Raw genomic sequence first — 22,487 nt, 5'->3', positions numbered from 1 at the left:
CTTAGAAATGGCCCAAGGGAACATTTCCCTTTCAATCTCCCCCTTTTGGTGATTTATGCCAACACATCAAAAGCAACTTAAAATGTACTAACATACTCAAATGAGAGCAAAAAGGTGCAAATTGATGTCAAACTCAAAACTAATTAAATTGTCATAGGATTTGGCATATTTGGATAATTTTGCCACCACTTGGTTTGTTTTCGCAAAATAAATTCATTTTCTTACCTTTATGTCAAAAATACTTTGTTTTGGCAAATCAAAATATTTTTCAAGACAAGTTTTGAACAAGAGTCACAACCCCCTCCTTTTCCCATAATCAAATTTCTCCTTCACAAGAGAGTAGTTTTGCAATAGGAGGATTTTGATCAAAAAACAAGTACACTATCACCAAAAAATTAAAAATTCACAAGTGGTAGTTGATCCAGTTGCTTTGGCCTTAATTTCTCCCCCTTTGGCATTAAGCACCAAAACGGAAGAACTAGCAGCCTTTTAACCCTGTTGCCTTGCCAAAAATTGCAAATAAACCCAAGGGCAATGAGAAAAACACAATAGTGACTTGGAACAATATACAATGATACAAGAATGCATTGGAAGCCTTTTCTTTGTCCAAGGTCACATTTTCCCTTTCAATTTGTTTTTGAGACTGTATTTTTAGCATCAAGCAAACACATTAGTTTCAAAGGGTCAAGTTGTAACACATCCTCCCCCTAAACATATGTATCATTTGCATAAGGACTTGTGAGGTCGGGAGATGACTTTGTACAACTTGAGCACCAAAATAAGCAAGTAAAGGCAGAAATGCTTAAAATAACATGATCAAAGGCATAAAGACACATGGTATGCTATAAATCAATCCAAGTTCCGCGAATCTAGGACATTTAGCTCACTACGCAATCTGCAAAACCTTTTTTGATCTAAAGGCTTGGTGAAGATATCGGCTAGCTGGTTCTCAGTGCTAATATGCCAAACATCGATATCTCCCCTTTGATGGCGATCTCTCAAAAAGTAATGTTGAATGTCTTTGTGCCTAGTGTGTCTTTGTTCAACAGTATTGTTCGCCAAGCGGATGGCACTCTCATTATCACATAGGAGTGGGACTTTGCTCAGATTGTAGCCAAAGTCTTGGAGGGTTTGTTTCATCCAAAGCAGTTGCGCGCAACACTAACCTGCGACAACATACTCGGCCTCGGTGGTGGATAGGGCAATAGATGTTTGTTTCTTAGAGCTCCAAGACACTAGAGACCTTCCTAGAAACTGACAAGTCCCTGATGTAATCTTCCTATCAACCATGCAACCGGCATAGTCGGAATCTGAATATATGATTAATTCAAAGGTAGACCCCTTTGGATACCAGATCCCGAAGCGAGGCGTATGAACTAATATCTAAGAATTCGCTTCACGGCCACAAGGTGACATTCCTTTGGGTCGGATTGAAATCTAGCACACATGCATACGCTAAGCATAATATCTGATCTACTAGCATACAGATAAAGTAATGAACCTATCATAGACCGATATGTCTTTTGATCAACAAACTTACCTCCCTTGTCGAGATCCAAGTGCCCGTCGGTTCCCATTGGCATCTTGGCGGGCTTTGCATCCTCCATCCCAAACCATTTTAGCAAGTCTTGAGTGTACTTCCTTTGGGATATGAGCATTCCTTCCTGCAGTTGCTTCACTTGAAATACAAGGAAGTAGTTCAACTCACCCATTATCGACATCTCGAATTTCTACATCATTACCCTACTAAACTCTTCACGACTTTTGATTAGTAGAACCAAATATGATGTCATCGACATATATTTGGCATACAAACAAACCACCATTGCAAGTCTTAGTAAAAAGAGTAGGATCAGCTTTCCCAGCCTTGAAAGCATTAGAAATAAGAAAATCTCTAAGGCATTCATACCATGCTCTTGGAGCTTGCTTAAGCCCATAGCGCCTTAGAGAGCTTATAGACATGGTTGGGATACCTGTCATCCTCGAAGCCTAGGGGTTGTTCCACGTACACCTCCTCCTTGATTGGTCCATTGATGAAGGCACTCTTCACGTCCATTTGAAACAACTTAAAAGAATGGTGAACATCATAGGCCAATAAAATGCGAATTGACTCGAGCCTAACAACAAGAGCAAAAGTCTCCTCAAAATCCAAACCTATGACATGGGCATATCCTTTTGCCACAAGTCGAGCCTTGTTTCTTGTCGCCACCCCGTGCTCATATTGCTTGTTGTGGAACACCTACTTGGTTCCCAAAACATTTTGCTTCGGACGTGGCACCAGGCTCCACACTTTATTTCTCTTGAAGTTGTTGAGTTCCTCTTGCATGGCAAATACCCAGTCTAGATCCTGCAAGGTTTCTTCTACCTTGAAAGGCTCAATAGAAGAAACAAAAGAGTAATGTTCACAAAAATTAGCTAATCATGAACGAGTAGTTACTCTCTTGCTGATGTCACCCAGAATCTGATCCACCAGATGATTCCTTTGAATTGTTGCCCGGACTTGAGTTGGAGGTGCATGTGATACTTCTTCCTCCTTTTCTTTATGTGCTCCGATCCCCCTTGATATATGCCTTCATCTTGAGCTACTTGTTTCTCATCTTGATATGGGGGTTGCATCGTTGTTGAGGAAGAAGGTTTATGTTGTTTCTTTGGTCGCACATCACCTATCGCCATAGTTCTCATTGCGGTCATTGGAACTTCATCTTCATCTACATAATCAAGATCAACTTGCTCTCTGGGAGAGCCATTAGTCTCATCAAATACAACATCACTAGTTACTTAAACTAAACCCGAATATTGTTCAATACCCTATATACCTTTGTATTTGAATCATAACCTAGTAAAAAATCTTCTATAGCTTTGGGAGCAAACTTTGAATGTCTACCTCTCTTAACCAAGATGTAGCATTTGCTTCCAAATACACGAAAGTATGAAACATTGGGTTTGTTACCGGTTAGGAGCTCATATGTCGTCCTCTTGAGGAGGCGATGAAGGTAGAGGCGATTTATGGTATGGCAAGTCGTTTTCACGGATTCCGACCAAAACCGCTCTGATGTCTTGTATTCTCCCAACATCATCCTTGCCATGTCGATGAGCGTCCTATTCTTCCTCTCTACTACACCATTTTGTTGTGGCGTGTAGGGAGCGGAGAACTCATGCTTGATGCCTTCCTCCTCAAGATACTCCTCTACTTGAAGATTCTTAAATTTAGATCCATTGTTGCTCTATATCTTCTTTAATTTATCTTAAGCTCAAATTCATTTTGGGCTCTCCTTAGAAAGCGCTTCAATGTACTTTGGGTTTTTGATTTATCCTGCAAAAAGAATACCCAAGTGAAGCGAGACAAAACATCAACAATTACAAGGCCATACTTACTTCCCCCGATGCTAAGGTAAGCAATGGGTCCGAAGATATCCATACGAAGATGTTCCAGTGGTCTTGATGTCGTCATCACGTTCATGCTTGGATGATTTGTTCCTACCTGCTTCCCTGCCTAACACGCTGCACAAGGTCTGTCTTTCTCAAAATAGACATATGTTAGTTCTAACACATGTTCTCCCTTTAGAAGCTTATGAAGGTTCTTCATTCTAACATGTGCTAGACGGCGATGCCAGAGCCAGCCCAAGTTAGTCTTAGCGATTAAACATGCATTTAGATCGACATTCTCTTTAGTAAAATCAACTAAGTAAAGCTTGTCGTCTAATACACCTTTAAAAGCTAATGAACCATCACTTCTTCTAAAGACAGATACATCAATATTTGTAAATAAGCAATTATAACCCATATGACATAATTGACTTACAGAAAGTAAATTATAACCGAGCGATTCCACTAAGAACACATTAGAAATTGAATGCTCGATGGTGATGGCTATTTTACCCAAACCTTTGACCTTGCCTTGATTCCCATCTCCAAATATGATCGTGTCATGGGAATCCTTGTTCTTGACGTAGGAGGTGAACATCCTCTTCTCCCCTGTCATGTGGTTTGTGCATGCACTATCAATTATCCAACTTGTGCCCCAGATGCATTGAAGGAAACAGGTGACACCTAAGAGGAGGGGGGGTGAATTAGGACTTCTAAAACTTTCACTAAACTAGGCCACAAATAATTCCCTAGAGCAAAACCTATGCAAGTAATCAAACTAGAATGTGCAAACTAGGTTTTGTCTAAGTGTTGCTATCTCTACCGTAATGGATAAGTTTCAATCTACACTATATAAGTATGAATACAAGATTGAAACTTAAATGCTTAATATAAATGCGGAAACTTAAAGAGCAAGATAGAGATGCAAACTCTCGTGGATGACACCAGTATTTTTACCGAGGTATCCGGAACCACGCAAGGTCCCGACTAATCCTCATTGGTGCCCGTCCGTAAAGGGAAGCCCACGCGAGGGCCAAGCACCTTGGTCGAGTAACTCCGTAGAGAGTCACGGGCCTTCTCCACGCGCAAGTGGTGCTCCGCTTCCGGCTCCTCTCGGACGCCCTCTGCCGTCTCCACTGTCGAGCTTCCGGCTGAAAATGTCGCGGGCCTCGTTCCCTTCGGTACACGGTGGCGGCCGTGACACAAACGCAGTTGTCACGGTCTCGCAAGACTCTCGCCCCACTCAGTACAATTTCTATGGCTCGCGCAAGAGCCGAGGGGTTGGTGGTTTATCTAAACTCACTCAACTAACTAGGATTCACCTAGAGCAAGCTCTAGAGCGGTCTAACTAACCTAAGCACTTCGCAAAGCACCTACGCTAATCACCGAGTGATTCTATTAAGCACTTGGGTGTAAGAGCACTTGGGAATGTCTACTATATGCCTTGGTATGTCTCTTAGGCTCCCACACTTGGAAATGTCCGGTTGGGGGTGTATTTATAGCCCCCAACACAATGTCTTCTTTTGAGGTGTTGCTTTCCTCAATCTCTTGGTCCAAGTAACTTTAGCATCCTGTGAACAACAAACACAAACACTAGCAAACACATTAGTTCACATGTTATGTTGATCATCAAACACGAAAACCTATTAAGCCAAATGGCCCGAGGTCCATTTTCCTTACAATCTCCCCCTTTTTGGTGATTGATGACAACACAACCAAAGCAAGCAAATATTATAAAAATTTGATTGAAAAATGCAATCTACTTGCTAGGATGCATGATTGTCCCCACAATGTGGTATTATGGACTTAAGCCTCCCCTAACTCCATAATTCACTTACTTCCTCTTTTAGACCAAAGAACCAAAACCACTTGAAGAATTAAAATTTTAAATTGGTGGTATTTGGTACAAATTTCATTGCTTTGGTCCCTAAACTTCTCCCCCTTTGGCATCAACCACCGAAAAGGAAGACATTAAAAACATGTAGGAAGCAAATAAGGACTTGCCCTCATATAAGATTATCGCTAATTGAATTGAAGTACTTGACATTATAACTCCCCCGAAATGAGTTTTCTCCTTTAGAAAGAATTTTCCCCCACTAGAGACGAAGAAATACTCCTCCTGATAGAGATCTTCTACTTAGGAAAAAGCATGTGAGAAATTGAGGTGCAAGACATGATTCGAATAGACTAACTTCTCTTATGCATAGGTAACAAAATATGAGTCAACAATATATGCATTTGGGCAACATGGGAAGTATAAGATATGAGATATAGTCTAATAAAATATTGGAGAAGACATGTAAATGATACTGAATTTAGTCTCAAAGATACCAATTGAAAGTCAATGGCGAACCAATTAAAGACCAATGGCAGGCTAGTGAGACATGAAAGTTCTTGGAGATTTTGCAGTGGAAGCTTGTTGTCTTTCTCCGGGGAATTCATTTTCCTTACAACGAGACTTCTACATGAAATAGACTTGAAAACAGCATTAGTCTCGAAGTCTTAGATTATAGAGTAACCTCCCCCTTAAAGTGTGCATGCAAGGTTTGAATACTTGTAGAGGATATGCACTTTGATTTGATATCAAGAGGGCCAGATTATCTATAATCCGAGCTTTGGCACATATAAGTTAAATATACCAATTGCAGGATATAAGCTTTTGAAGCATTAGTGTCATTTACTTAGAGATGTTAACTAAGCAATCCTACCACGAGATTTACCTAGTATGCATGCATTTGTTAATCTAAAGTGAGTACAATATGAAATACTAGGCATGGAAGGTAGAACTAGATACAAGAAAATAGATACGCATATCTAAAAATAAGGAATACAATAAATCTAGTTACCTTAGTCATGGGTGGGAAAATTTGGGTCCAAAATATTTGCTAACCCACTTGGCAATAAACTTGATCCAATATGATGTATCCCATGATATACATCCCATCTTTACCAAGTCTCCAAATCCCCCAAAGTCCTTCGGACTACTCACTTCCCTTTCGGGATCCAAACATTCTTGGTGCTTTTCATGGTTGAAATTATTTCCTTTGGCACCCAGATGCGTTTGGCACCCTTTCCTTTGTTGGCTTGCTTGTTGGCCTTGTTTGCTATCACCTTTCCATTCTTTTTCTTCTTGATCAAATATATATGGTGTAGCAGCTTTTTTGTCCACCTTGTTGATGTAGGTGTTGGAGATTTTGCTTGATGGCTTTTGCTTGATCTTTTGCTTTTGCTTATCCCCGGTCATCGCCTTGCATTGGAAAGACTGATGCCCTTCCTTGTGGCATAACCTACAAATCACAGTTTCGCCCTCCACAGGCTTGTTCACTTCTGCAATGGTGTTATCCTGTGGAGGTTGGATATGTTTGGCTTTGCCTTTCTTGTTTTACAAAGCCTTGCCAAGGCGATCCACTTCTTGCCTTAATTGCTCATTTTCCTTTGCAACCTCATTCGAACATGTTTCTACAACAATACTCTTAACGAGAACTTGGTTGCAGGGGTTAGAATTATCAATTAAATCAAAGCAAGAAGTAGAAGCATCCTTGAAAGTCGCCTAGAGGGGTGTGAATAGGCGGAAACTGAAATTTACAAACTTAAAGCACAACTACAAGCCGGGGTTAGCGTTAGATATAAATTCGAGTCCAAAAGAGAGGGGAAAAACAAATCAACCAAAGAAATGGAGCGGATGACACGGTGATTTGTTTTATCGAGGTTCAGTTCCAATGAACCTAGTCCCCGTTGAGGTGGTCACAAAGACCGGGTCTCTTTCAACCCTTTCCCTCTCTCAAACGGTCACCTAGACCGAGTGAGCTTTCTCCTTAATCAAATGGGTCACTTAGACCCCACAAGGACCACCACACAATTGGTGTCTCTTGCTTTGATTACAAGTGCTAGAAGAACAAGAATGAGGAAGAATAAAGCGATCCAAGAACAAGAGCTCAAAGAACACGAGCAAAACTCTCTCTCTAGTCACTAGGTGTTTGGAGTGTATTTGGGACTTGGAGAGGCTTCGATTCTTTTGAATTCTGTCTTGTATTGATTGCACTAGCTCTTGTATTGAATGAGATGTCTGAAAAACTTGGATGCTTGGAGTGGTGGTGGTTGGGGGGAGGGTTGTCTGTCGATGGGCGCACCGGACAGTCCAGTGCACCACGCCAGCCACGTCACCCAACCGTTAGGGTTCTGACGATTTCGATCGTTGGAGCTTTGACATCTTGGGGCACCTGACAGTCCGGTGCCGCACCGAACAGTCACTATCCACTGTCCGGTGCGCCTTCTGGCGCTGCTCTGACTCTGCGTGAACTGTCCACGCACTGTTCACGTTTGCAGGCGACCATTGGAGTTGACCGTTGCGCTCGATAGTCGTTGCTCCGCTGGCACACCGGATAGTCCGGTGGCACACCGGACAGTCCGGTGAATTATAGCGGAGCAGCTCTCCAGAAACCCGAAGGTGAAGAGTTTGGTCTGTACTGCCCCTGGTGCACCGGACACTGTCCGGTGCGCCAGACCAGGGTTCTCCTCGGTTTCTTTTGCTCCTTTCTTTTGAACCCTAACTTGGATCTTTTTATTGGTTTGTGTTGAACCTTTAGCACTTGTAGAATATATAATCTAGAGCAAACTAGTTAGTCCAATTATTTGTGTTGGGCATTTCAACCACCAAAATCATTTAGAAAAAGGTTTGACCCTATTTCCCTTTCAATCTCCCTCTTTTTGGTGATTGATGCCAACACAAACCAAAGCAAATATATTAGTGCAGAATTGAACTAGTTTGCATAAGGCAAGTGTAAAGGTTGCTTAGAATTAAACCAATTTATACTTTCACTAGATATGCATGGATTGCTTTCTTTCTTTTAACATTTTGGACCACATTTGCACCACTTGTTTTGTTTTTGCAAATTCTTTTGGAAAATCTTTTCAAAGACTTTTTGCAAATAGTCAAAGGTACATGAATAAGATTTTGAGAAGCATTTTCAAGATTTGAAATTCTTCTCCCTCTGTTTCAAATGCTTTTCACTTAAACAAAATTCCCCTTGGATGAAATTCTCCTCTTAGTGTTCAAGAGGGTTTTACCAATATGAAAAAGATTTAGATACCAATTGAAAAATCTTTGAATATATACTAAATTGAAAATTTTGAAATTGGTGGTGGTGCAGTCCTTTTGCTGTGGGCTTAATATTTCTCCCCCTTTGGCATTAATCGCCAAAAACGGAATCTTTTGAGAGCCCTTTTACTATTCTCCCCCAATGGTACACATAAATATTAGTGAATATTATACCAAAGTGGAGAGTGGTGCGGAGTGATGACGAAGGGTAGATAATACCGATAGAGTGGAGTGGAAGCCTTGTCTTTGCTGAAGACTCCATTTCCCTTTCAATCTACGACTTAGCATGAGGAATAAACTTGATAACACATTAGGCATAGACATTTGAGAGATATGATCAAAGGTATATAAAGAGCTATGTGTGCAAATTATCAATCAAAGTTCCGAGAATCAAGTATATTTAGCTCATTCCTAAGTTAGGTTAAGGTTTTCTCATCTAATGGTTTGGTAAAGATATCAACTAATTGTTCTTTGGTGCTAACATATGCAATCTCGATATCCCCCTTTGTTGGTGATCCCTCAAAAAGTGATACCGAATGGCTATGTGCTTAGTGCGGCTGTGTTCAATGGGATTATCCGCCATGCGGATTGGACTCTCATTGTCACATAGGAGAGGGACTTTGCTCAATTTGTAGCCATAGTCCCTAAGCGTTTGCCTCATCCAAAGTAATTGCACGCAACAATGGCCTGCGGCAATATACTCGACTTCGACGGTAGAAAGAGCTACTGAATTTTGTTTCTTTGAAGCCCAAGACACCGGGATCTCCCCAGAAATTGACAAGTCCCTGATGTGCTCTTCCTATCAATTTTACACCCTGCCCAATCAGCATCTGAATACCCTATTAAGTCAAAAGTGGATCCCTTGGGGTACCAAAGGCCAAACTTAGGAGTATAAACTAAATATCTCATGATTCTTTTCACGGCCCTAAGGTGAACTTCCTTAGGATCGGCTTGGAACCTTGCACACATGCATACAGAAAGCATAATATCCGGTCGAGATGCACATAAATAGAGTAAAGATCCTATCATCGACCGATATACCTTTTGATCTATGGATTTACCTCCCGTGTCGAGGTCGAGATGCCCATTGGTTCCCATGGGTGTCTTGATGGGCTTGGCATCCTTCATCCCAAACTTGGTAAGTATATCTTGAATGTACTTTGTTTGGCTAATGAAGGTGCCCTCTTGGAGTTGCTTGACTTGAAATCCTAGAAAATACTTCAACTCCCCCATCATAGACATCTCGAATTTTTGGATCATAATCCTACTAAACTCTTCACATGTAGATTTGCTAGTAGACCCAAATATGATATCATCAACATAAATTTGGCATACAAACAAATCATTTGCAATGGTTTTAGTAAAGAGTGTAGGATCAACTTTTCCGTCTTTGAAGCCATTAGTGATAAGAAAATCTCTTAGGCATTCATACCATGCTCTTGGGGCTTGCTTGAGCCCATAAAGCGCCTTAGAGAGTTTATACACATGGTTAGGGTACTCACTATCTTCAAAGCCGGGAGGTTGCTCAACATAGACTTCTTCCTTGATTGGTCCATTGAGGAAGGCACTTTTCATGTCCATTTGGTAAAGCTTAAAGCCATGGTAAGTAGCATAGGCAAGTAATATGTGAATTGACTCAAGCCTAGCTACGGGTGCATAGGTTTCACCGAAATCCAAACCTTCAACTTGTGAATAGCCCTTTGCCACAAGTCGGGCTTTGTTCCTTGTCACCACACCATGCTCATCTTGCTTATTGCGGAAAACCCACTTGGTTCCTACAACATTTTGGTTAGGACGTGGAACAAGATGCCATACCTCATTCCTCATGAAGTTGTTGAGTTCCTATTGCATTGCCAACACCCAATCTGAATCTCTTAATGCGTCTTCCACCCTATATGGCTCAATAGAAGACACAAAAGAGTAATGTTCACAAAAATGAGCGACACGAGATCGAGTTGTTACCCCCTTATGAATATCGCCGAGGATGGAGTTCATGGGGTGATCTCTTTGAATCGCTTGGTGGACTCTTGGGTGTGGCGGTCTTGGACCCTATACTTCTTGATCATCTTCCTTGTCTTGATCATTGTCATCTCCCCCTTGATCATTGTCCTCCTCTTGAGGTGGCTCATCCTATTGATCTTCATTTTCATCATCTTGAGCCTGATCCTCATCTAGGGTTGGTGGAGATGCTTGCATGGAAGATGACGGTTGATCTTGTGCTTGTGGAGGCTCTTCGGATTCCTTAGGACACACATCCCCAACGGACATGTTCCTTAGCGCGACGCATGGAGCCTCTTCATCATCTAGCTCATCAAGATCAACTTGCTCCACTTGGGAGCCATTAGTCTCATCAAACAAAATATCACAAGAAACCTCAACTAATTTAGTGGATTTGTTGAAAACTCTATATGCCCTTGTGTTTGAATCATATCCTAGTAAAAAGCCTTCTACAGCCTTAGGAGCAAATTTAGATTTTCTACCTCTTTTAATAAGAATAAAACATTTGCTTCCAAAGACTCTAAAATATGAAACATTGGACTTTTTACCGGTGAGGAGTTCATAAGATGTCTTCTTGAGGATTCGATGAAGGTAGAGCCGGTTGATGGAGTAGCAGGCGATGTTAATCGCCTCAGCCCAAAACCGGTTCGGAGTCTTGTACTCATCAAGCATGGTCCTTGCCATGTCTAATAGAGTTCTATTCTTTCTCTCCACTACACCATTTTGTTGAGGTGTGTAGGGAGAAGAGAACTCATGCTTTATGCCCTCCTCAAGAAAGCCTTCAATTTGAGAGTTCTTGAACTCCGTCCCATTATCGCTTCTTATCTTCTTGATTCTCAATCCGAACTCATTTTGAGCCCGTCTCAAGAATCCCTTTAAAGTCTCTTGGGTTTGTGATTTTTCCTGCAGAAAGAATACCCAAGTGAAGCGAGAATAGTCATCCACAATAACTAGACAGTACTTACTCCCACCGATGCTTATGTAAGCTATCGAGCCAAATAGATCCATGTGGAATAGTTCCAATGGCCTGTCCGTTGTCATGATGTTTTTGTGTGGATGGTGGGTACCAACTTGCTTTCCTGCTTGACATGCACTACAAACCCTGTCTTTCTCAAAATGAACATTGGTTAGTCCCAAAATGTGTTCTCCCTTTAGAAGTTTGTGAAGATTCTTCATCCTAGCATGGGCTAGTCGGCGATGCCAGAGCCAACCCATATTAGTCTTAGGGCCCGTTTGTTTCGTTGGAATTGAATTCTATTTTAATAATTATAATTTAGACAAAACTAATTAAGTTTATATATTTATATATGTAATATATTTGTATATTATCCTAAATCATATGAGAGAGATAGTTATATAGTACATTTATGTTATAGAGGCGCAAGTAGAAGAGTGTTCTATAAGTTGTACATCAGAAAATTAGCATGTAAATCTATAGAATCAATTTCCATCTCTCACCCTATGAATTTGAGATAGACTTATATGATAACTTTGGAAAGTGGTGGAATGTCATATTCTAAAAAAATAGCCTATTCCATTAGTAAGATTCCAATTCCTCGAAATGAAAGGAAACAAACGGGACCTTAGCAATTAAGCAAGTATCGAGTTCAGCTCTATTAAAATCAACTAAGTATAGCTGACCCTCTAATATTCCCTTAAATGATACTGAATCATCACTTCTTCTAAAGACAGTAACACCTATATCCGTGAAAAGACAGTTGTAACCCATTTTGCATAATTGAGAAACTGAAAGCAAGTTATAATCTAAAGAATCTACAAGAAAAACATTGGAAATATAATGGTCAGGAGATATAGCAATTTTATCAAGTTCTTTGACCAAACCTTGATTTCCATCCCCGAATGTGATAGCTCTTTGGGGATCATTGTTTTTCTCATAGGAGGAGAACATCCTTTTCTCCCCAATCATGTGGTTTGTGCATCCGCTATCAATAATCTAACTTGAGCCCCCGGATGCATAAACCTGCAAAACAATTTAGGTCTTGTTCTTAGGTACCCAAACGGTCTTGGGTCCTTTCACATTAGAAACAAGTACCTTGGGTACCCAAACACAAGTCTTGGAGCCCTTGTGTTTGCCCCCAACATATTTAGCAACTACTTTGCCTGATTTGTTAGTGAGCACATAAGAAGCATCAAAAGTCTTTTCTTAGGGCATTAAACTTGACATTGTCTCCCTGTTGGAAGCCAATGCCATCCTTAATGCTAGGGCGTCTCCCATTATAAAGCATGCTACGAGCAAATTTAAATTTTTCATTTTCTAGTTCATGCTCGGCAATTTTAGCATCTAGTTTAGCTATATGATCATTTTGTTGTTTAATTATAGCAATGTGATCATGGATAGCATCAACATTAATATCTTTACATCTCATGCAAATAGAAACATGATCAACAGTGGATGTAGAGGGTTTGCAAGATTTTAATTCATCTATCTTAGATTTTAGCATGCCATTTTCATCTCTAAGACAGGAAATGAAATCATTGCAAACAATCAAATCTTTAGCCTTTGAAATTAAGCTATCATTTTCATTCTTAAGGCTAGAAATAGATTCATTCAATTTATTAATCTTTACAATTAAATTAGCATTTTCATTTCTAACATTGATAATTTAATCATTGCAAACATTTGATTTTTCCACCTTAGCAATTAAACTAACATTCTCATTTCTAAGGTTGGAAATAGTATCATGACAAATGCTAAGCTCATTAGTTAATTTTTCACATTTTTCTACTTCCTGAGCATAAGCATTCTTTACCTTAACATGTTTTTTATTTTCCTTAATAAGGAATTCCTCTTGGCTATCCAATAGTTCATCCTTCTCATGAATGGCACCTATCAATTCATTTAGTTTTTCCTTTTGTTGCATTTTAAGTTTGGCAAAAATACTAAGCAAATCATCCTCATCTTCACTAGAACTACCCTCATCACTAGATGTTGTATATTTAGTGGAGGCTCTAGATTTTACCTTCTTATTTTTGTAGTCCTTTGCCATGAGGCACTTGTGGTCGACGTTGGGGAAGAGGAGGCCCTTGTTGACGGAGATGTTGGCGGCGTCCTCGTCGTCGGAGGAGTCGATCGAGCTCTCATCGGAGTCCCATTCTTGGCATACATGGGCATCGCCGCCCTTCTTCTTGTAGTATCTTTTCTTTTCCTTCCTCTTTCCCTTCTTGTCGTCGCCCCTGTCACTATCACTAGATAATAGACATTTAGCACTAATAAAATGACCAGGCTTACCACACTTGTAGCCCCTTTCTTGGAGCGGGGCTTGTAATCCTTCCCCCTCCTTTGCTTGAGGATTTGGCGGAAGCTCTTGATGATGAGCGCCATTTTCTCGTTGTCGAGCTTGGAGGCGTCAATGGGGAGCCTACTTGATGTAGACTCTTCTTTCTTTTCTTCTGTCGCTTTGAATGCGATGGGTTGCACCTCGGGTGTGGAGGTGCCGCCTTGCTCGATGATTTGTTTAGAGCCTTTGATCATCAACTCAAAGCTCACAAACTTTTCTATCACTTTCTCGGGAGACATTAGCTTGTATCTAAGATCACCATAAATTAATTGAACTTGTGTAGGATTACGAAAAACAAGTGATCATAGAATAACCTTGACCATTTCATGGTCATCCCATTTGGTGCTCCCGAGGTTGCGCACTTGGTTGACCAAGGTCTTGAGCCGGTTGTACATTGCTTGTGGCTCCTCTCCTTGGTTGAGGACGAATCGACCGAGCTCCCCCTCGATCGTCTCCCGCTTGGTGATCTTGGTCACCTCATCCCCTTTGTGTGCGGTCTTTAGCACGTCCCAAATCTCCTTAGCACTCTTCAACCCTTGCACCTTATTATACTCCTCTCGACATAGAGAGGCGAGGAGTATAGTAGTGGCTTGGGAGTTGATGTGTCAGATTTGGGCGACCTCGTCCGAGTCGTAGCCTTCATCCCCTACGGATGGTACCTACGCTCCAAACTCAACAATGTACCAAATGCTAGCGTGGAGTGAGGTTAGATGATGCCTCATTTTATCACTCCACATATAATAATCTTCACCATAAAAAACCGGTGGTTTGCCTAATGGGACGGAAAGTAAAGGAGTGCGTTTGGAAATGCGGGGATAGCGTAGGGGGATCTTACTAAACTTCTTGCGCTCATGGTGCTTAGAAGTGACGGACGGAGCGTAAGAGCCAGAGGTGGAGGGCGTCGAAGAATCGGTCTCATAGTAGACCACTTTCTTCATCTTTTTCTTCTTGTCGCCACTCCGATGCGACTTGACGCGGGGAGGTGAGTCCTCCCTTCCTTTGGCGCCGGACTCCCATGATGGAGGCTTCCCGTGGCTTGTGGCCATTTTCATCTCCCTCTTGGCGGATGCTCCCGACATCATTTCGAGTGGTTAGACTCTAAATGAAGTACCGGGATTTGATACCAATTAAAAGTCGCCTAGAGGGAGGTGAATAGGTGGAAACTGAAATTTACAAACTTAAAGCACAACTACAAGCCGGGGTTAGCGTTAGAAATAAATTCGAGTCCGAAAGAGGGGAAAAACAAATCAACCAAAAAAATGGAGCGGATGACACGGTGATTTGTTTTACCGAGGTTCGGTTCCAATGAACCTAGTCCCCGTTGAGGTGGTCACAAAGACCGGGTCTCTTTCAACCCTTTCCCTCTCTCAAACGGTCACCTAGACCGAGTGAGCTTTCTCCTTAATCAAATGGGTCTCTTAGACCCACAAGGACCACCACACAATTGGTGTCTCTTGCTTTGATTTAAAGTGCTTGAAGAACAAGAATAAGGAAGAAGAAAGCGATCCAGGAACAAGAGCTCAAAGAACACGAGAAAAACTCTCTCTAGTCACTAGGTGTTTGGAGTGTATTTGGGACTTGGAGAGGCTTTGATTCTTTTGAATTGTGTCTTGTATTGATTGCACTAGCTCTTATATTGAATGAGATGTCTGAAAAACTTGGATGCTTGGAGTGGTGGTGGTTGGGGGTATTTATAGCCCCAACCACCAAACCAACCGTTGGGGAGGCTGTCTGTCGATGGGCGCACCGGACAGTTCGGTGCGCCACTGGACACTGTTCGGTGCACCAGCCATATCACCCAGCCGTTAGGGTTCTGACGGTTTCGACCGTTGGAGCTCTGACATCTTGTGGCACCGGACAGTCCGGTGCGCCTTCTGGCGCTGCTCTGACTCTGCGTGAACTGTCCGCGCACTGTTCATGGTTGCAGGTGACCGTTGGAGTTGACCGTTGCGCTCGATAGCCGTTGCTCCACTAGCACACTGGACAGTCCAGTGAATTATAGCGGAGCGGCTCTCCAGAAACCCGAAGGTGAAGAGTTTGGTCTGTACGGTCCCTGGTGCACCGGACACTGTCCGGTGGCACACCGGACAGTCCGGTGCGCCAGACCAGGGTTCTCTTCGGTTTCTTTTGCTCCTTTCTTTTGAACCCTAACTTGGATCTTTTTATTGGTTTGTGTTGAACCTTTAGCACCTGTAGAATATATAATCTAGAGCAAACCAGTTAGTCCAATTATTTGTGTTGGGCATTTCAACCACCAAAATCATTTAGAAAAAGGTTTGACCCTATTTCCCTTTCAATCTTTCTTAATAATTTCAAGAATTTTAACTAAAGATGCCCCTGGAGTGCTACCAATGTTTTCTAGCTTAGTAGTTAGCTCATTGTTGTGTATGCTAAGAATTTTCATTTTCTCTAGCAAATTTTCAATAGCTTCTTGAGAGCTAGCTAACTTAACCTTATGTTTTTCATTCGTTTTAACAAGGCCATCATCGGTAGCAGTGGATGTAGCACTAGACTCTAATCGCTCAATTTTAGTTGATAGCTCACAATTCAAATTTGTAAAAGCTTCAAAATTTTTCTAGCAGACCTTTATGTCATTTTGAGAGCTAATCAACTTATTTTTCAAAGTTTTAAGTTGAGCCTTTTGTTTAGTGCATACATCTTGAAAAAGTTTAACGGCTTCTGCAAGCTCATCTATGGAGGGCTTTCCTTCACCTTCATCATCACTACTACTTTCATTACTAGAGGATGGAATACTCATTTTACCTCTTGCCATATGACATTTGCGTGATGACCGTGATGAGGATCGATGGCTGCGCGTCCTTGGAGGTTCATCTTCGCTTGAAGAACCGTCCCAAGTTTTGACACTTATTAGCGCCTTGCCTTTGCTCCTCTCCTTTTTGTGTTCGACCATAGTTTTATAGCTCTCCCTAAAGTGGCCCTTCTCCCCGCATGCGAAGCATCCTCTCTTTCTTTGCTTTTTCCTGTCAATGTTAAAGAGAAGATCTTCTACCTGCAGGGGCACACCCATTAGATTAATCTTATGGATCATCCTCATTACCTTTCTGACTCGTTAGATTGTTTCTTCGTCCTCGGAGGATGATGTTGATGGTTGATTATCTTCTTCATCATCATTTTCTTCTTCTTCCTCTTCTTCACTTGAGGAACTTGGAGTGGGAGCCTTCTTTTTACCCTTCCTTTCATCACATGCAAACGCATATGGCCTTGAGGAAGTTGGCTCCTCTCCCCGACACATTTTTCGCGACATCTCAAAGGTCACGAATTTCTACATCATTACCCTGCTAAACTCTTCACAAGACTTTTGATTAGTAGAACCAAATATGATGTCAACGACATATATTTGGCATACAAACAAACCACCATTGCAAGTCTTAGTAAAAAAGAGTAGGATCAGCTTTCCCGGCCTTGAAAGCATTAGAAATAAGAAAATCTCTAAGGCATTCATACCATGCTCTTGGAGCTTGCTTAAGCCCATAGCGCCTCAGAGACCTTATAGACATGGTCGGGATACCTGTCATCCTCGAAGCCTAGGGGTTGTTCCACATACACCTCCTCCTTGATTGGTCCGTTGAGGAAGGCACTCTTCACGTCCATTTGAAACAACTTAAAAGAATGGTGAACAACATAGGCCAATAAAATGTGAATTGACTCGAGCCTAACTATAGGAGCAAAAGTCTCCTCAAAATCCAAACCTACGACTTGGGCATATCCTTTTGCCACAAGTCGAGCCTTGTTTCTTGTTGCCACCCCGTGCTCATATTGCTTGTTGTGGAACACCCACTTGGTTTCCACAACATTTTGCTTCGGACGTGGCACCAGGCTTCACACTTTATTTCTCTTGAAGTTGTTGAGTTCCTCCTGCATGGCCAATACCCAGTCCAGATCCTACAAGGTTTCTTCTACCTTGAAAGGCTCAATAGAAGAAACAAAAGAGTAATGTTCACAAAAATTAGCTAATCGTGACCGAGTAGTTACTCTCTTGCTGATGTCACCCAGAATCTGATCCACCAGATGATTCCTTTGAATTGTTGCCCGGACTTGAGTTGGAGGTGCATGTGATACTTCTTCCTCCTTTTCTTAATGTGCTCCCCCTTGATCTATGCCTTCATCTTGAGCTACCTGTTTCTCATCTTGATATGGGGGTTGCACCGTTGTTGAGGAAGAAGGTTTATGTTGTTTTTGTGGTTGCACATCACCTATCGCCATAGTTCTCATTGCGGTCATTGGAACTTCATCTTCATCTACATAATCAAGATCAACTTGCTCTCTGGGAGAGCCATTAGTCTCATCAAATACAACATCACTAGTGACTTCAACTAAACCCGAATATTTGTTCAATACCCTATATACCTTTGTATTTGAATCATAACCTAGTAAAAAAACCTTCTATAGCTTTGGAGCAAACTTTGAATTTCTACCTCTCTTAACCAAGATGTAGCATTTGCTTCCAAATACACGAAAGTATGAAATATTGGGTTTGTTACCGGTTAGGAGCTCATATGTCGTCCTCTTGAGGAGGCGATGAAGGTAGAGGTGATTTATGGTACGACAAGCCATATTCACAGATTCCGACCAAAACCGCTTCGATGTCTTGTATTCTCCCAGCATCGTCCTTGCCATGTCGATGAGCGTCCTATTCTTCCTCTCTACTACAACATTTTGTTGTGGCGTGTAGGGAGCGAAGAACTCATGCTTGATGCCTTCCTCCTCAAGATACTCCTCTACTTGAAGATTCTTAAATTCAGATCCATTGTTGCTCTTGATCTCTTTATCTTAAGCTCAAATTCATTTTGGGCTCTCCTTAGGAAGCGCTTCAATGTACTTTGGGTTTCTGATTTATCCTGCAAAAAGAATACCCAAGTGAAGCGAGACAAAACATCAACAATTACAAGGCCATACTTACCAGTGGTCTTGATGTCGTCATCACGTTCATGCTTGGATGATTTTTTCCTACCTGCTTCCCTGCCTAACACGCTGCACAAGGTCTGTCTTTCTCAAAATAGACATATGTTAGTCCTAACACATGTTCTCCCTTTAGAAGCTTATGAAGGTTCTTCATTCCAACATGTGCTAGACGACGATGCCAGAGCCAGCCCAAGTTAGTCTTAGCGATTAAACATGCATTTAGATCGACATTCTCTTTAGTAAAATCAACTAAGTAAAGCTTATCGTCTAATACACCTTTAAAAGCTAATGAACCATCACTTCTTCTAAAGGCAGATACATCAATATCTCTACTACTAATTATGTCCCTATTGTAGGCGTCCACAATTTGCACGGCGCACGGTTCTGCCATCTCCCTCCGCGCTCCATCAACGCCAGCGGGTTCTGCCTCTCCCTCTCACTGCGCCGCGTGCCCCCGCCGCACCCCTCCACCTCGCCCCTTCCCCCGCCGCACCCCTCCACCTCGCCCCTTCCCCCGCCGTGGATCCACCATACCCCCCCGCCCTGGTGCCGCGGTTCCCTGCCATGGCGCCCTGGATCCACCTCCTCCTCCTCTCCCCATCACTACGCCACACACCTCCACCGCGCCCCCGTCCCCGTCTCTGGCGCCGGTTGCGGGGCCCACGCCGGCGGCAGTGAGGTCCGGGAGCGAGACCCCCACGGCGTCCCCGTCCTCGTCCCCGTCCCCATCTGCGCCCGGGACGCCCACGGCCGCGGCAGCGGCTCCCTCGAATCTCGCCCGCGGATCCCGATCCGAACACGGAGGATGACCTCGATCCCGCGCCCGGCCGCGGACGCGGCAGACGCCCGCGTCGACGCATCGACCTCCGCGGCGAGCTCCAGATCCCGCCGGGCCTCGACCGGCAGTGAGGTCCGGGAGCGAGATCCCCACGGCGGCAGAGAGGCCCGCGGCGGCAGTAAGGTCTGGGAGGGAGACCCCCACAACGTCCCCGTCCCCATCCGCGCCCGGGACGCCCACGGCCGCGGCAGCGGCTCCCTCGAATCCCGCCCATGGATCCCGATCCAGACGCGGAGGATGACCTCGATCCCGCACCCGGCCGCAGCAGACGCCCGCGTCGACGCATCGACCTCCGCGGCGAGCTCCAGATCCCGTCGGGCTTCGGCCGCGAGGAGGCTGTGCCGGGGTCGGCGGAGCCGGACACGCGGAGGGGAGGCGCGCGCGGGGACCCCCCCTCTTAACTGTGCTCTTAGCTATTTATGACAAAGTTAAGAGAAATGGATAAGGATGGCAGCTCCGAGAGAAGTCGCCCAGATCATGGTGATGTGAAGGTGGCTCACCAATCTTCTACTTTCTATGAGCCCAGCGAATTGTCAAGAAGAATGCTGCGCACTAACGTCTTTCTCTTAATCCCCTCAGAAGCTCAAGTTCAGACCAAAGGTGCCTCCACAGAAGCAAAAGTAATCTATTTGTCTTTGGTTGATAGTAGTGAATCTCATGGCTTTTTCGCCAACCATTTTGTAGTAACCATAAATGAAACATATTTTGCTGTTTCAGGCTACAGCAAGAAGACCCTAAGCTAATTGATGAAGAGGTGATGAAGATATTGAGGGTGGGTAACTGATTATCCAATTGTCATATCGTGGTTTCAGATACTACTATAGTTTTATTTAGCGCCCCGAGATCCTACTGTCAGACATTATTTAAGATTTAGGAGAAACATGCCTTTTCATTCATATCAAAACAACGCACATATAAGAGCATCCATTGTATTATCGTAGATTTAGTCATATCAAAATAATCGGACTGGACATATTATTTGTAGATGAGTGCTCACCACAAAAGACCCTCTCGACGCCACCTTCTGCAGATGTTGTTTGCTTGTCACCAGCGCAACTTGGATTGCAAAAACAAAATCAATTGGTGAGTGCCCCTAGAAGGCAAGAACCTCCCTGTCACAACCTTGCTGTATTATAAAACACCATCTGTTTGTTGTCAGACTTATTAACTTGTCTTACGTACTTTCTGTTGTCTTGTTTCTATGTCAAATGAAGCCACTCCAAATTCCTAGATCCTTCCTTGTTCCTGTTAATTCAGGTGAATGTGAAGATTCATAAGCTCCTTAATTTGTTCTTCTGAACAATACTTTCCACTAAGAATTTTTATCGAAATATTCAACTCTTGACAAGATTGGTTTATGAAGAAGAGAGTTGTGATGACGACGACGATAATGATAGTGACAATGTTGGGTTGCTGGAGACTCAGCCAGATTCAATTGAAAGTGAAGCTTTAACATGTCCGGCCGAGGAGCTTGATTTGCTTGTATGGACTTATGAGCTCTGTTGCATTCAAAAAAAAACTTATAAGCTCTGCAAAGTTGTATACATAATGTCTGAACACTCACGTCATTCACTTGCAACTTTTAGCAGCAAGAAGGTAGCAAAGAAAGAATGTTCTTCTTCCAGTTCCCAAAATCTCTTCCTTTACCCAAAAGGTCGTCCAGTGCCGGCAAGGAGGTGATGGAAGGATCCAACCTGCAGCAGCTGCCTCAGGGTTATTTGGGCAAAAAGGCCGTGAACCTATCACAAGTCGCGGACAACGCTGGCCCTTTCTTGTGCATCCAATATACTCTAAGCATTATGGGATCCGTAATGGATGCGCTTGTTGTGGTGCGCAGGGTGTCGGTGGAGCTTAGGTGCTGCACAAGATGGTCAGTGAGCATCATGTGTGGCTTTCATCCTTATGATGTACACGAAGGTTGGACTCTTTGACCCTATTACTAGCTCTGTTGACGTTACTGAATTCATAGTAAGTGCTTTTGTATCCTTTGTGTTCAAGTCTCTATGCCTAGGTAGAAAAAGGATCTGGTGAGGACATCTGTTTCATGAATGCCAACTACCTACAGAATATTACACTTATATAATTATTTCACTATTGACTAATGAAGTTATTTTTAGAAACAATGGTCAAGGACCCCACTCTGGCTCTATAGTATATAACAGAAGCTCACCACACAAGATCGATAACCCTTTCAGATCATACTATACCAAGCTGCTACGTCACTTCAGTAGAACAATTGATCACACACAAGAAGTTCATATCAGAAAATGCAGGCTGTCGCTACTCCCATCAGGTTCTCGGATGTGTTTCCATCAAGGGCTGACCGTGGAGAAGAGCACGGTGGTGGTTAGTGTCCCTGTTGTTGTCACGGCGGTGGTTCCGTGAAGATCAAGAGGAGCAAGGATGTTGTCAAGTTCAAGGTGCGCCCGTTGCAACTCCAACCTGTTCCCCCCAATTCAGCACCAAAGACAGATTCATTGTAAGGAACTTCAAAATCTGGAGGCGCTTAGGATGCCCCAGCCCGCTGCTTTTGTCTCCGTGCAGCTGTCCGATGGTAAACCCACGCCGAGCAACGTCTCGAACAAGAAGATGAAGCACGGTGGCGAGGTGTTGTTCTTGGATGGCGCCGGGGAGGTCGCCGTCACCATCAGTCGCAACTCGCAACAGCCTCTCTCCACAGCCCCTCCACCCAGTACACCATAAAATCCCTAGCTAAAATCAGTTAACACTTAATACCACTAGGTAATATCTGAAAATTGAAAGGAAAACAGTGGAACTTCATTTAACAAGGAACACAAAAATAACATGAACAATTTAGTTCAAATGGTACTGAGACGCATACCTCTTTCAAAAGGCAAAGAGAATCTGAAGATTTTTCAGCCAGTTGATCACGCAGAACTTGGATCTCGTTCTCAGTGTCCAATGTCCATTGCCTAGACATGTATTCAGATGACTTGAAACATAT

This window comes from Zea mays, chromosome 4 (genome assembly GCF_902167145.1).
Source record: "Zea mays cultivar B73 chromosome 4, Zm-B73-REFERENCE-NAM-5.0, whole genome shotgun sequence".
Classification (NCBI taxonomy): domain Eukaryota; kingdom Viridiplantae; phylum Streptophyta; class Magnoliopsida; order Poales; family Poaceae; genus Zea; species Zea mays.
The sequence above is the reverse complement of the archived record's forward strand: the minus strand, read 5'-3'. Positions refer to the sequence as shown.